The sequence below is a fragment of the Desmodus rotundus genome, chromosome 12, assembly GCF_022682495.2.
Source record: "Desmodus rotundus isolate HL8 chromosome 12, HLdesRot8A.1, whole genome shotgun sequence".
Taxonomy (NCBI): Eukaryota; Metazoa; Chordata; class Mammalia; order Chiroptera; family Phyllostomidae; genus Desmodus; species Desmodus rotundus.
The window spans coordinates 97,387,786-97,404,208 of NC_071398.1; positions in this window are offsets into that span (position 1 = coordinate 97,387,786).

A 16,423-nucleotide genomic window follows, 5' to 3' on the forward strand; every position below is an offset into this window, starting at 1 on the left:
CCGAATCATATTCCATTGTGTGTGTTTTGTTTATCCATCTATCCCTTGATGGATATTTGGGTTGTTTCCACCTTTTGGCTATTGTGGATGATTTGCTGCCATCACTGGTATATACGAACTGGGTATTTGCTCTTGTGCTTTGCCGTCATTTTTGTTGTTGCTTTGCATGCTTTCCAGGAGGTTTGGGATGCGTATTTAACCACTTTTGATTATTCTAGAAGTTTCTTGGAAGCCACATTTTAAAATAAACATTCCACATAGTCTTATGATCAGGTAAAACTGGAAGATACTTTTAACCATGCGCATCTGAGTGAAATCAAGTCAAAAGAACATTGCGGATCATCTCCGAAAAGAGCAGCACCCAGAAATCCGGGGGAGTTGGGGAGCGAGGGACGCACTGACGGCAAGAGGGAGGATAGTGCTTACGCGCAGGTTAGATACTGAGAGCCAATTATTCTGTTCACCACCTCCTTCCAGAGCGGCTCCTGCCTCGAGAGTACCTCTGAGCAGGGAGACAGCGCGGGAGGTAAGCGGGTTGTCATTCCACTTCCGCGATGTACCTACGGAAAATCCTCTTTTGGCTCTGCTTGCAAGAACGCCCAACTGCTTTTGGCATTCCCCCTCTCGCCCGCCTCTACCAGGTCTGGGTCCGGGTATCTGCTGACGCTCCTATTTTGGATTGTGCGGGGGGGCGGGGGGGGGCAGGTTAACCCAATCTGTTATCAGATTAACTATTGGTTCTTGGTTTTAACCTCATCATTTAAAAACTTGTAAAGGCGGAATTCTGAGAGTCACCAGCTGGCATAATTTTACCTCGTGTGGACTTGTCTTCGCTTTGCAGCAAGGGAATAAAGTGAGGGCCTGGAGGGATAACCTCGATGACATCAGCACACTGTAGTCTTGGGAACTTCTGGGAGGCAATTTGTTAGCGACATGCTGTTGCAGTGACAGAGGGCAATGCTAGAGAGACTTGGGTAAAAGCAGTTTGGGATTTCATGGCCACCAGGGAGACTCTGGAAGGAATAAAAGACGTTTGGCTGGCTGCTGGCACACTTGTATTTGTTCAGCAAATGATTATTGACCTCCTGTTACTACATTGTAGGTGCAGTAGATAAAGCAGAAGAAAAGATAAAAGATTTTTTAAAAAGTCCCTGAGGTTCCTAAGCTTTCACCCTGGTGTGGGAGACAGATAATAAAACAAGTACAAAGGCCGACTATAAGTACAAGTACGGATGGCAGACCACAAAGCACCAAGTAGTCCCAATTAAATCCTTCATAGTGGTTGATTCAATTTATTGCAAGAATCCTTTAGATTGATTGGTCCAATGGTTTGTTTCAATTATGATTTCCCTATAAAAATATAATTTACAAACAAACCTTACTTTGCAGAGTAAGGTCTCCCTCTTCCTTAAAGACAGAAAATGTGAAGATTTGTATGTACGAAGACCAGTGTCAGAAGATCAAAGATCACTGGTTAAGTGCAAACTGGCTCGTACAGATTCTAAGGCCCAATGACATTTCAGATAAAACCCATGTTTCCACGGTTTGGGGGTGCTGACAGTTTGGAAGCATCCTCCAACAGGTTTGAAACTTCACCCACAATGTCTTAAATTGGCTTCTCCACTTGTTCCCTTTCTTTGGTGTTTCAGCCTTTAGAAGGGAATGGGAGGTGGGGAGTGGGAGGTGGAAGAGGAGGGTGATGTTCTTCTGCGCTGTTCCCCGTGGGCTGTGTGCATGTAAAAATAACGTACTGAAATGGTTAGATCAGTGCTTGTTGTGTCTAACTGGTGGTTGGGTATTGCGTGTGGATTTGCTTTTTGTTCTGGAAAATGTCGAAAGGAAGATCCCCAGATACGAGAGAGCCTTGGTTGTCCGAAGGATTTTGCTGCCGCTCCGGGAGATGAGAAATCCCTTCCGGAATGAAACACCCGTCACTGGCTCAGTAACAGCAGGGCAAGGACCTGAACGGACCTCTCTTTCTTGTGATAGTTGCCTACAAAGAACTTTCCTGAAATATGTAAATTGAAAGATTGACCAGTTACAGTAAAAGGAATGTTGCCTAACGTGTTAGGAAGGGACTCTACTCTTCGGGGTAGAAGGATAGATGAAATTGGTGTTTATCAAAGAGGACTTGGTGGGAAGAAGATCAGTCATTTAGCGGGTATGTCACTGTTCAGTGTAAACTGTTCACATAGAGATGCTTTTCTTTCTCTCAAAGGTAGTCTCCTTTTAATCAAGGCCACGCCTAAATGCTTGAAATTTTAATTGTTTGTATGTGTCTCATTTGCAAATGCTTATCCCATTTCTAATCAGTCTGGGGGGGATATAATTTCATGTATTTGAAAAGGCAGGGAGAATCGTTTAGAAAATGGAAACCTAGATATGAATTTTACACAATTAGCAAATTGATTTTTATGGCATTCAGATTGATGTCAGACAAACAGACTTGCATTTTCCTTAGGAAAGAATTTACAGATAAGAGAAAACCATGCCACTCAGTCAGGTATGGTCTGGTGAGCGTTGTTATCTGTTTATTTAATAACCCCCCAGGGGAATATGGGAGATAACTGCTCACACATTCTCTATTCCTAGTGGACGGGAGCAATTAGCTTGGAAGTTGTTGTTGCTGTTAAAGGGTTAGCTTTCAAACAGTCACCACTTCACAGACTTGTTTATAAGGTTGGTTTGTTTGTTTTGCTTTTATTAAAATTGTGGGGAGCTGGGGAAACAGTGTTAACAGCACAGATGATTTAAGTCTCTCAGTAAAACTTTAAAGAATTTTGAAAGAGTAAAAACCCTTCTTTATACAGGTGAAAGTCTAACTATTAATTATGTTGATAGACCCAAGTCAGGTTTAAGATTGTTTTACTTTCAACGCTGCTTGAAAACAATACGGTTAACACGGTTTTCCTTTTTCCTCATTTGTAAGTGGTGCTGGACACTGAGCCAATCCAAATGTCTTCTACTTTTTTTGTTGATACAATTAAACTTCAGGAAATGTTCTCTCGCCCTTCTAGTCTTCCCTTAGCACACCGCTAGTGTAAGTGACCATTTCTCCTTTCACCCTGCTTTTTATAGATCCAAGAGACTATTAACCCAATTAGGGAGGTCTTGCGGTAAGTGGTAAATTATATTTACATAAAAGGTAGAGTGCCATGGCGCTTACTGTAACAGAAAGTGATAAACCTATGAAACCCGTCTCTGAGGTCTCTCATATAGTATTTAGGGGATTTGCTCCTGAAAGATGTGAAAAAGCTTTTATGAATGTGGATTATCTTAAAATGGTTTGTTACTATTGGGAGCAGCTCTGTATCATTGAGAAATAAATGAGAAAATATGTTTGGTATACTAGCAAGAGTATAATGAGTCTGGAAATGTCATAATATTCATGGTATTATTCATTAAGAAAGATGTCCCTAGAAATCCTTTGAATCAAAATTTAAACATTTAATATCTTATTGATATGTTCACCTACATTTTTTGATTGCTAGAGAGGGTAAGCATATTTTCATTGATTTGTCAGATATTCAGATTCTTCCTTCCATGAGTTGCCTATTGTAATTCTTTATCCAATTTTCTGTTGGATTTCCTGCCTCTTGTTGATATACAGAAGTTATATGTATTTTCTACATACTCATTCTTTGAGTTTTAGAGGTGGCAAATATATTCTAGGCCGTTCCTTATCTGTTACCTTTGCCTACAATGTCCTTCTTTAAAAAGAAATCCTTTTTTTTTAAATTCTCACCTGAGGACATTTTTTCATTGTTTTTTAGAGAGAGGAAGGGTGAGAGAAACATTGGCTGGTTGCCACTTGTATGTGCCTGGACTGGGGATTGAACCCACAACGTAGGTAGGTGCCCTGATGGGCACCTGAACCTGCCAACCTTTCAGTTATGAGACAATGCTCCAACCAACTGAGCCATACTGGCCAGGGCCTAGACATCCTATTTCAATACACTGAAATCCACAAATTTTCCCCCAAATCGTTTGTGGATTTTATGCTTTCCTTCCTAACTCCTTTTCATTTTTAGGTCACAAAGATATTCTATATTTTTCTTTATTTTGGTTTCCATTTCAGATTAAAGTATCCAATCTATGACAGTTAACATTGGTGTGTGGTGTGAGGTAGGGTTCCACCTGTGCTTTTCTCCATGTAGTGACCAACTCTCCCAGAATCATTCCCTAAATAATCTATCTTCTTTCTCTTCATTGCATAGCGATGCCACCGCTGTGGTGCATGAAGTTTCCATATGCATGTGGGTCTGTTTCTGGATCCCTGTTTTATGCTATTGACCTATTTGTCGATTCCTGGGCCAGTATGAGAATATTTTCTTTGCTGTGGCTTTGTGGTATGTCTTAATAGCTGGTGAGAAAAATCCCCCATCTTTGCTTGTATCTTAGCTATTTGTTATGCTTTTTAGAATTAATTAGTCACATTTCTTTGAAAGTCATGCTGGAATTTTGACTGGAAATGTGTGATATATGTTATTTGTAGAAGAATCTACGGATTTCTGCTGGTAAGCTATTCTACATCAACATGCTATTCCGCCTTTTCTGGGCTTCCTTTATGTGTTTAGGACTTGTAAGACTATTTTTAGGACTATCAAGTATGAAAATCATTAGGGATGTATTTAAAGATACATTTACAAGGGTATAGCGGATATTTGGAAACTATCCACCTGTCCAAGAACAGAGAGATGATTAAAGAGATTGAAAATAGTTTGATGTATGCGTTAATAGAAAGTTACATCAATAAAATCATACTTTTAAAGAATCTTTAATGACATGAGAAAATCTTGTTATAATAGTACATAATTAGCTGGTGAGATTACAGGGATTTAAATTGTCACGTATATTTTGGGTATGTTCCAGATTTTCTAAAATGAACATGTTTTATTTTTAAAACTTTTGTTTTTCCATTTAGAAAATTGTTGGAAGCAAGAAAGTTAAGCGTTTGCCATCTGACTCCACAGGAACATTGGGAAAATGGTTTCTGACTCAGCGGATGAGTTCATCAAGCAAGAAACAAGGATTCAGATGTAAATTTCCCAGCTAGACTCAGCCTGTTCCATCTGCTGGGGCTCCTCACAGTTTTTCAGGCCACCTGACTCAGCTGAGCTTGAGTAATTGTAACTTCACACGTTCGCTTTTGCATGTCACAAATATTCAGCACTCTGCTGCTATGCAAAGCGCTCGATTAGAGCCACTAAAGATAAGGGATGAGTCAAACAGCCTCAGCCCTGAAGAGGCTTAGCGTGGCCTACACAGATCAAGGATTTGCCTGACTTTCACCCTCTGTGCCAAGTCTCAATTCTCCTATTCTCCAGTCACCCTAGACTTTTTTTCACTTTTCTCATAATGTTATCATAGCTGATAGAATGATGCGAGGCTTGTGTGCCTTCTCCTGTGTGGGAGAGGGGAGAAAGGAGGTTACACTTCTAGTTTCTAGAATTAAGGTTTTAAAACTAACATCAACCCACGTTTATTGAGCAGCTACTATGTGCCAGACATCGCATTTAATTATGGCAACAACTGTCATGCAGAAACTCCTATCATCCTGTAACAGATGAGATACTGAGGTTCAGAAAGATTTATTAACAGCTTGAAAATGGTCAAGTTAACACTCCAACCCTGTCCATGGGTCTCAGAAGACCATGCTCCTAACCACTGAGCCACATTGCTTCCCCAGAGCTGGCGTTGTGAGGGCTCACATCTGTACTCTCCTGCTCAGGGGCAGCTGTGATTTGGAAGCCAGGTTTTCACTGGCTGCTTGAGATGGGAAATGGGAGGGACAGGGTTCTGGCTTTGTCCTCAGGGGATCAAGTTCCTCCAGGCCTGAGAAATGGGCAAGGAGGAGAAGATGGGTTGTAACTTGTGAGAGGGAGGTTGTCCTCCCTGCAAATGGGGTTCCCACAAACCCAGCCAATCTCTAGGGACTTCCTGTCTTCATCCTGTTAGACTCCCTCCACCAGCATGCTCGCTTGTTCCAAAATAGTGATAGAAGGTGTGGTGTGGAATGGGAAGGCATGGAGGGGTTTTAAGCAGCAGAGTTTAAATGTTTCCATATAAACATGATCCCTCTGGTGGGCTGGGAGGAAGGCAGCTCAAGATTTCTGATAACCAGCTCCATTGCTCTGTGACTTGAGGGTGAGGTAAGAGGGAAAGAAAGAGTCCCATCCACTGACCTCTTTGTTAAAGTTCTGAGATTTCCCAGAATGCTTCTCTCCCTGCTTGTATGGATCAGCGGCTTATCTGATCCATTCTGGAATCCTAGCCAACTTTTCCTTTACTGTGCCCCACTGAGGCCCCTAGGATCATGATGGACGCTCTGTACGAAGGTAAGCCATACATTCATAGCGACGCGTCACCAGGGAATGGCCTGTATCTGCTCTAAGGGCCTTTGTGCCCTGGGAGCATTTTGGTGCAGAGCACTTCAAAGGAGACCAGGGGAACATTTTATCCACAGGCTGAGGTTGGGAAAAGGTTTTTTTATTTCCTTCTGGGGGATGTTTCTCTATCTTATTGATGACTCGTCAGCATAAACACAGCAAAAACAATAAAAGTTAATGCACAATAAAAGTTAATGCTCCTTATCTCCTGGCCTTCATTTCAAGCACTGGAGTCTTTTCATTCTCATTGTATCCTTCTGAAGTAGGTGCTATTATTGCTCCATTTAACAGATAAAGAAATGGAGGCCCAGAGAGGTAAAATATCTCGCCCAAGGTCCACAGATAATAAATAGTCTTGACCCTTGTGTCAAGCAAAGAATATGTCAATGTTAAGCAAGTTTTAAAAAAAAAGTGTATGTAAATATATACATTGTAGTAAGAATAGTTAACATGTTGTCTCCCTCTTAACAGGTTTTTACTCTGCAGCACATATTGTTGTTTACAGGCACGATGCTGCACGGGGCATCTTTAGAACATACTCATCTTGCGTAACTGAAAGTTTATACCCATTGACTAGCAACTCCCATCCCTCTGACAATTGCTCCCTGCCCGCCCTGGGCAACCCCAATTGTACTTTTTGGTTCCAGGAATTTGGCTATTTTAGATACCTCATATAGTGGGACCATTTGTGCCCTGTGACTGGCTTATTTCATTTAGCGCAAGGTCCTCAAGGTTAATCCTTGTTGTTGCACATTGCAGATTTCCCTCCTTTTTAAGGCTGAATAATATCCCATTGTACGAATGCATCACAGTTGAAAAATCCATTCACCTGTTGATGGGCGTTTCAGTTGTTTCCATGGGTGGTTACTGTAAATGGAGCCACAGTAAGCAAAAGAGGGCTAACATCTCTGCAAGATCCTGATTTGGCCAACAGACAGGAAAAGATGCTCAGCATCATTAATCGTCCTAGAAATGCAAATCTAAACCACAGTGAGATATCACCTCATGCCTGATAGAATGGCTATTATCACACAAAAACAGCAGCAAAAAAATCCAAAAGACAAGTGTGGGAGAGTCCATGGGGAAACTGGAACCCTGGAGCCCTGTTGGTGGGAATGCAGAATGGTGCAGCCACTGTGGAAAGCAGTGTGGTGACACTGAAACCGGAAAAAACCGGCGTTCCTGCTGCCTGTCACTTACCGAACCCAATAAGCAGAGACAGGCATTGAATCCTTTGGGGGGCTTTATTCAGATGGCCAGTGATCTGAGAAGACGGCGGGCTCATACCCTAATGGAAAGTCTTAAATTCCATTTTAAAATGGCCCTTTTTATAAGGAGAACGAAGTGTAGGTAAGGGGTTTGGAATTCAGGGAAAAGTTAATTGGATTAAAAACTACAGTATTCTCTCCCTGGGCCTGGGCCCTGGGTGGTGGTCTTTAGCTGTGTCCTGGGTGGTGGTCATCTCCCCCTGGAGTACAATGGCTTAGATACCATCTTGAGTTGCTTGCAGTCCTCCTGAGGCACAAAGGTAGGGACTGCTTATGGTCTCTTGGAGTCAGGGTGATTCATACCTTCAGTTCCTGGAACAATAGCTTTTATGTGCATTGATTGCTAAGCTTATTAACTATTACTTAAACTAAAAATTTCCAACTCTTGAGTCCCCTATCAATACCTCAAAAAAACTAAGAATAGAACTACCTCTGACCCAGCAATCCCACTTCTGGATAAATTTGTTCCAGCCGGTTATTTTAAGGTATGTTTAATTCTGTACAACTCTATATTGCTTTAACCATCTGGGTGGAGTTATTTCAGAACTTCTCACCCCACATCTTTTTGTGGGAAACAGCACACAGGAAAGAGAGACTCAGGCCTTCACAGTCACATCCTAGGAATGAACCATGCCACTGTGAAACCTTGCGTTAAAATACTGGATGAACCTGAAAGTTGTGTAGCAGTTTTAGGAGAAATTCACATTCTGGAAAGACACTGGCTGGTTTCCAGACACAGTCTTATCACCTGTGGGTGTGTCTGTGGCCCCTATTTTCATGATTATTTCCTGTTTCCCTTTCAGTCTCACTCACCTGAGCTGAGTCACCCAGATAACATAGACATTTGCCTTTATTGCCCAAAGGCTCCTATCAGGAGCTGAAGTTGAAACCAGTCAGCACTCTTGTGTGTTAATCTGTTTTCAATGGCCTGTGTGCAGGTGCTGAGTGGATGGAGATTTGCTTTTAGGCAGATCCAAGCTTTGCCTACTGCTAAGAAAAATTAAAGAGGGGCCAAGACAGGCGATAGTGTTTGCAGGGAGTGATGGTTACAGTGGACTGCCAGGTATGGATGAGGTAGCTGGAGAGATGCAGGCTCTGCTGGGCCATGAGGCCATGGTGACAGGAGGTTGGATTTCCGGTGAGGCTGCAGGATTCACGAGCTGAAAGAGCTAGAAAGTGAGAACGGAATACTGGAAGCAAAGATTTCAGAGACAGGAAGTGATCCTTGGTAATGAGGAAGTCAAGGACCTGAGAGGCCAAGGTCTTGGCTGGCTAATGTATTTGGTTGTAGATGCACCAAGGTTGATGGCAGCAACTGTGCTGAAGAGGAACACAGGAAACCAGGAGCTTCCCATCTTCAAAGATCAAGGGCAAGTGATGGGAGGGTGATGGATGATGTCAAATAAAGAGGTAGTGGACACTGCCAGAGTTCAAGGGCACTGAGTTGAATTTTGTGGAATTGGGGAGGAATGAGGAACAAAGATGCTTGTATCATCTCCAGGCTTTGTGATATGTTGAATGTGGAGAAAGTATCATTCACTTGAGAAGGATCCAGGTGTAGCCATGTGCACACAGGGGCTACTGGGAAGCATAGAGAGCCGGGGACACTCAGAAGTGTTTGAGGGTAGAGGGGTTCTGCAGATGGCATCTGTGAGTTCCACAAAACACGGTAGAAACGTGTGGATGGTTCAGGAGTGACGGGAGGCTGGGCCAGTTGGGTGTGTACAGTGCCCCAGGCGGAGACGAGTCCGTTGATGATGTCTGACCTGGAAGCTTGGACTTTGGTGGGTGACCAAGGTAAATAGGGAGGTGAGACATGCTGACATTAGCTCTGGTGGTCTCTCAGGAGAAGGTGGGTAATCCATTCTCTGGTTTGGACTCCTAGGTCATTTCTGATGGTGAGACGGTGGGAGGAACAATGTTCCAGAGCTCCAAACCAATGTTCCCCAACCCTCCTGCCCTGCCTGACGTTCTCTATGGCACACAGGGCCCAGTGCCCCACCATGCGGATCACCCTCTGCCAATTACTTTCTATTGTATCCATGCCATTGTTAGAATGTGTTTCTGAGGGCAGAAGGTGATCTTCTGAATGTGGGCTGGGAAGAACAGAGCACCCCTCGCTTGTCACCTTCTTGGATTTAAGTGCCATTCTTACATTCATCTACCTGTCTGTGCTTCTCAGGTCATGGGCAATAATACTGGGACATTTTTTCTCCCTCAGAAGCTGCTACTGTGCCCAATTCTTCCCATAGTCCTTTTCTTGTAGCGCCCTATAGTTCTGGGACAAGATGGGTTCAAGAGCTCATTTGATCTAAAGCATTTTGTAGCTGGGAAACAGTTCCAGTTCGAATAAATGATGAAAATGATTTGATATTCTGGATCAAATACTTGATTGGTTTAGAAAAACAAAGTACTAATGAACTCACTTGCATCTAGTTTCACTTTCAGGGTATGAATCCAAGCCTCTTCCTCTTGGACAAGTTTGGGCTATTTTTCAGGGTAAAGGGACATTCTCCTGGTGGTGGAGGAATTTACCTTTGCTTAATGGGATTTACTTACAGCCTCGGAAGCTTAGGTATCTCACCTGAAATCAGGGCAGCTGGTCCTGCCTTGGGAATTGGCTTTTTTCCCTCTACCCTCTTAGCATTTTTATCTGAAAGTTAAGAGTTCTGGATTTCATGCTATCTTTTAAAAATTGCCCCCTTCAGCAAACTCCTTTTTCCTCCTAATGTGACTTTTAGGTTGTACTTTTATCACACTCAGAATTTCCTCCGTCCCCTACCCTGACCCACATAATCCGACCTGGTTGTTCAGCAGATTTGGTTAAAGTCTACTGCTCATAATTGCTGCTTATCTGATCACAAAACCAGACCACACTCTGCACTGTACATGTCACCTGCCTTGAATGACATCGAATAAGGAAACGAGCGGAGAATGAGCTTAATGTAGTCTGTGTCAACAAGAAAGGAGAAGCATTAAAAAATAACATTAAAAAATTCTAGTTTGAAATTAAATTGAGACATTTGACTGCGGTAGGAGGATGAAAAATTTGACCAAACATTGTCAATTTAGGATGGTTTCGTGAGTCTGCCCTTTGTTGGACAGGATAAACAACAATGGCAACAAAGTACACAAGTCCTCTAAATTGCTAAGCATCAACTTCTTTTTTAAAAAAGATTTTATTTGTTTTTAGACAGAGGGGAAGGGAGGGAGAAAGAGAGGGAGAGAAACATCCATGTGTGGTTGTCTCTTGTACACCACCAACTAGGGACCTGGCCTGCAACCCAGGCATGTGCCCTGACTGGGAATCAAACCAGGGACCCTTTGGTTCACAGGCCAACACTTAATCCATTGAGACACACCAACCAGTACAGCATCAACTTCTTAATTTAAGTGCCACAGCTGTAGGATGATTTGTGTACCTGGGTTTATGAAAACAAGCGTTGCTTCCTCTCATTTCTATCTAGAAAAATTCAGATAAAACCCCTTTTCTAATAGTTTCTGTGCTAGACAAAGATGACAACCTCCTTAGCTCACACCCAGTACCCCAGCCCTTCCATCCACTCCTGACTTTGGGTGGGTGTGGTACGCTGGTTCAGTTCATGAGTTCTGGAATCAGCTGGACCTAGATTTAAATCACGGCCATGCCATACACTAGTTTCATGTTACTTAAATTCTTTGAGTGTCAGTTTTCTTATCTGTAAAAAGGGAGTGGCATATGTAGTAGCTATTTTAATATTACAGATTTTGAGGAGAAAGTATTTAATAACTTGATCTGGTTTTAATAAGAATATTGCAAGAACTGACTCAACGCAAAACCCTTGCTCTTAGTTTCTCAGGAATGTAACAGTAGAAGAAAACCAAATAAGGAAATTAACTCCAAGCCTTTTTCTGGCTGAGAAAATTCCCACAACGCATGGCCCCACATAAACAGTGTCTGGTGGAAACCTCAAGCCTCTAGGATATTCAAGGCTTGGAGAATGATGGTTTCTGATTTGTAGCACTTGCCTGTATTTTAACCGTTAGGATGGTCCCATCTGGCAGGACTTAAAGTACAGCCTATTCCTTTTCTGTAAAGGTCAATGCTTTATTCCCCACTGATCATAGACTTTTAGTTCACTAGTTGTTAAATCCAAAATGCTTGCCAGTAAGTTCCCCCCTGAACAAAGTGCAGCCAGGTCCCACAGGTAAATAGTTCACAGGGCAGGCAGGAGAGCAGTGGGCACCACTCCTCCAGTATTGACCACCATCTACTCATTCCTCACCTTGTGACCTCATTGCCTTTCTAAGCATCGCATTATTTGCAGCTTTTATTGATCTCTCCTTGGTCTTTGCCTCTGTGGTCAGAAATCTGTTCTGAACATAGCTGTTTAGCTTTTTATGGTCCCCAGAGCTGCTGAAGCTGAAGTAGAAGCCATCCTTCGGGAGCATCAGGAAAATCTGGCTCAACAGATATTTAGTCTGTTTGGGAGTAAAATCTGATGTGATGTAGCCTATATCCTCCTTTCAAAGCAGCTTGTCCTCAATGGCTTGACATTCTATCTCTCTGAGGGGGGCGCGTGACCCCTTGCTGGGGAGACAAGTACACCGCTACTCCAGTACCATGATCTTATTATCAGGAATTACTGTCATCTCTTACCGTAAAAATATTGTCTTAGGTCAACTTTAGAGAGTCCGGTAACATTTGCCTATGTGCTTATGGAAATTTAGTATATTAAAGGTGGCCTTTCAAATCAAAGGGTAGGATGGAGTATTTAATAAATACTAGTGAGATAATTGGTTATTATTGAGAAGAAGATAAAACTTTGTTCTTATCTCACAGCATGCTAGAAACTAAATTTCAGCTTGTTCAGAGGATTAAGCATAATAAAGTACTTCATGATGTGCTAAATAATACAAAGATTATTTTAGTAGTTTTGGGGAGAGAAAGACACAAGCCAGACCCCAAATCTAGAAGCCACCCCCCCAGATAGACAGAGAGCTTATGTAAAATTAGAAGTGTTTTCACAATGAAAGTTACCATAAAATAAAAGAAACAAAGAGGAAATATGCTCAACATATGTAATACACAAGGATTAATATTTGTGAAACAAAATGAGCCCTTGTGATCATTAATAATAAATAAGCCAAACAATAGGAATTGTGAAAACACCAAGGAAGAAATATAAATGGCCCATTGACTTAAAAAGTTGGTAAACATTCTGCACCCAATTATAATGTGTATGTACATTTACTAAAACATCAAACTGTAGACTTACAATGGGTGAATTGTGTAGTAGGAAAATTATAGCTCAGTAAGGCTGTTAGACACTCCTTTGCAGTAGATTTTGTTTGCAACACTTACCTTAGGTAAAACACACAGCTTTCCCATGACCTGCAAGGTCTTTGATGTGACTTCCTTAACACAGCCCTTCACGGTTTAAATCAGGTCACTCTGCCATGCTCTCTGCCGGGACTGTCCCTTGCAAGCACTTTTCACAGTCTGGAATTACCTATCTATTTTGTGATGATTTGTTTAGCTGCCATCTCTGTGCTGGCATGTAAGCTCTACAAGGGCAGGGAGCACACCTATTTTACCTATTCATTTCTGGGAGGTATACTCCAACGTTTCAACAGGTCAGGTCATTTCATTAGGCAGGGGTACGCATTGCAGTTAGAATCTCTTGAGGGGTTCCCCACAAAGCACACTACTGAAATGAAATGAAGACACTGCATTGAAGTTTTCTCTTTTCCTTTTTACCAGTTGGGCAGTTGATGACATCAGTGCAGACAACTTTTCAGGCTCAAGTTACTGCGGGCAACCCTATGGCACAGAAGTCTGGGTCCCCAGGTTGCCCCAATGCTTCTACACACTTTGGCGGAATTGATTGTTAAAGCACAGATGCTCCCTTGATTGATCACATATAGGTAGGGAGTTGCACTCTTACTGAAACCTCATTTGACAGGAATCACACTCAGGGAAGATTTCTAAAGGATATGTGATCTTGTTAGAACATCAGGTACCTGCTTACTTGTACTGGGCTATTTTGGTCCCTCCTAGAATTGCTTTTAGTGACTTTAGTTAATATGTAGTACAACAACAGTATAGAAATAATGCCCTCCTGCTGAATGTATTGCAAGTATTCGGAGTTCTCTATCGCCCGGGGCTGTCTTTACGAGAACCCGCTGTCTCTCAGGAGCTCGGACTTGTATATCCAGTTATTCCCTCTGGGCATCTCCACTGGTTTGCAGAACCGGGGGCGAGAGGTACTGAGATGGCAGAGTTGAACCTTTATACACAGAATCCTTTTGCATCGGGAAGAGAAGGAATGAGTGGCTTCCAGATTTTTTAGCAGGGTGTCATTTTCCCGAATAAAATCACCTGGGTACTCCAATATGGAAAGCAGATAAAAAAGCTGGAGTGTGGGCAGGGTTGCAGAGATAGACCTACTTTAGTTTTTTCCTCTCATTCAAGTATCTTTGGTCCCCTGAAGTGGAGGTCACAGGGGCGTTAAAAGCCACTGGTCTCATTCAATCCATCCATCTGGGACCCTTGAGTTCCCCACTGAAAAACAGAAGCATGCAACTCATTGAATGAAATGAAGATTTTGTAAATGACTCCTCAGAAAGCACTGAGTGAGCCGGACCAATTGAGAAGTCACTAACGGTAGTTTTCGAAAGCTGTTTTGAAAGCTGGGTCAGCAGGGGGAGCCGTTTGTTAATGTTTCTGCGGTGGGAGGTCTGAACCTTTTCCCACAGAACTGGCGATGAGTCACAGTCGAGTCTGGGAGGCCTCAGCTCTGAGCTGAGTTCTTACATGAGCATGGAGAGAGAAGGCGCAGGGAAGCGAAGCCTCCATGTGGCCCCATTTCTTTGAATTCTCCTGATTTATCCCAGGGCACAAAAAATCAGGGCACATACTGTATTCTTTCCCACCAATTGTCCCATTTAATGTATTAGTTTTATTACTTTTACTTTTTGTTCCAATAACCTCCCCCCCTCCCCTGTGGCAACCATCAGCTTGTCTCTGTTTCTGTTTGGGAATTGGCCTTTTGGTTTGCGGGACAATGCCCAACCCGCTGAGCTACACCACCAGTTAGGGCTAAATATTTTTTTATTGTTAACAATATCACAGATGTCCCCATTTCCCGCCTTTGCCCACCTCCACCCAGCCCCGCCCCATCCTGCCCCCTTCCCTCTGGCCCTCCCTGCACTGTTGTCTGTGTCTGTTTACTATCAAAATAAACAGAGGACAGGGAAACCTTAACAGAGTCCAAGGACGTTTTGTACTTTTAGAAACATTTATAGAGGGACTTCCTGGATTCTCCTCTCAATAACCCTTTGAGGTCTGTATTATTTTTACTCAGTTTACAACATCTATTAGTTTACATAGGCGGAAGCTGAGATTTGGAGGGATTATGTGATTTTGGTAAAATCACACCTGTCAGTGCCTAGGACAGCTGGGATTTAAACCAAGAGCTCTGATGCAAGATCCCGGGCTTTTACCTTCGCCGGTGTTGGTGTTTATGCTCGCTCCCCCTCCTCCCTCTCCCCCTGACATCATGCAGCAGTAGCTTTGTGTGTGGTACATGGTATTGTTGGTCTAGTCAAAGAATGAATTCAAGGTGGAGTTTAGCAGAAAGCTACCTTTTACGAAATATCTTCATCAGGTGCTTTTGCATGCATCCTTTCTCTCCTGTCAGGTTGGTGGCAGCCCTCCTGGAGGCAGGCGCTAGTAACCTCTGTGTTACAGGTGCTTAGAAACGGTGCTTAGAAAGGTGGAGTGATTTTCTAAGGCCACACAACTGCTAAGTGCCAGAGACGGGATTTCCAGTTAGGTTTTATGGCTCCAATTCCAGGGCACTTCGCATTATGTTATAGCTGCTTTTCTCCCACAAATGACTTAAATGATTGAGTTTGCCCTGGAAGTGGGAGTTGGTAGCTATATTTAATTTGGTACCAGTAATTTATTTATTCTTTCCAATTTTTTTTGTCCAAGAGAAAAAATAGCATTCTTTTATACTAACTCCCAAGCTAACTCCCACCAAGTACTCTCGCTGTTCCAAGTCTGTGCCAGGCACTCCGTGGTCGTAGCTGATTGCATCCTAAAGCAACCCTAGGAAGGAGGCACTGTGACTCCTTCCTCTTGCAGGCGGACAAACAGACGGGGGGCACAGGATGTGCCCGCACTCCAATACATGTCAGAACCACGGCTGGAACTCAGCCCCATCTTAGCCACCCGGCTGGGCTGCCTCTGCTTTGTGCTTGGAAATGACTCTCAAATGTGGCTTTCATGTCACTGGGGGAGTTTGTTAGGACAATGTTAGGACCTCAGGGTCCCACTTTCATGGTCTTATTCTGTGAGTCCCACATTCCCTTGCTTTTTAAAATAAGCATCTCTGGGCTTGGCGGTGGTTGGGAAACACTGGCCTGTGGTGACAGCTATGTCTGTCAATACACTCCTTCTTTTCCTTTCGGTTGTTCTTATCAGAGACTCTTAGGCACCTACCTGATTTTATTCAATAAACATGTAGTGACATCACACTGAATGGACTTCAAGGTTCAGCTTTCATTTCATTGTCTTTTCCTTTTTATCTTATTATTTATTTATGCATTTTTAGAGAGAGGGGAAGGGAAGGAGAAAGGGAGAGAAACATCAATATGTGGTTGCCTCTCATGCACCTCCTACTGGGGACCTGGCCTGCAACTCAGGCATGTGCCCTGACTGGGAACTGAATCAGCGACCCTTTGGTTCAGAGGCCGGCATTCAATCCACTGAGCCACACC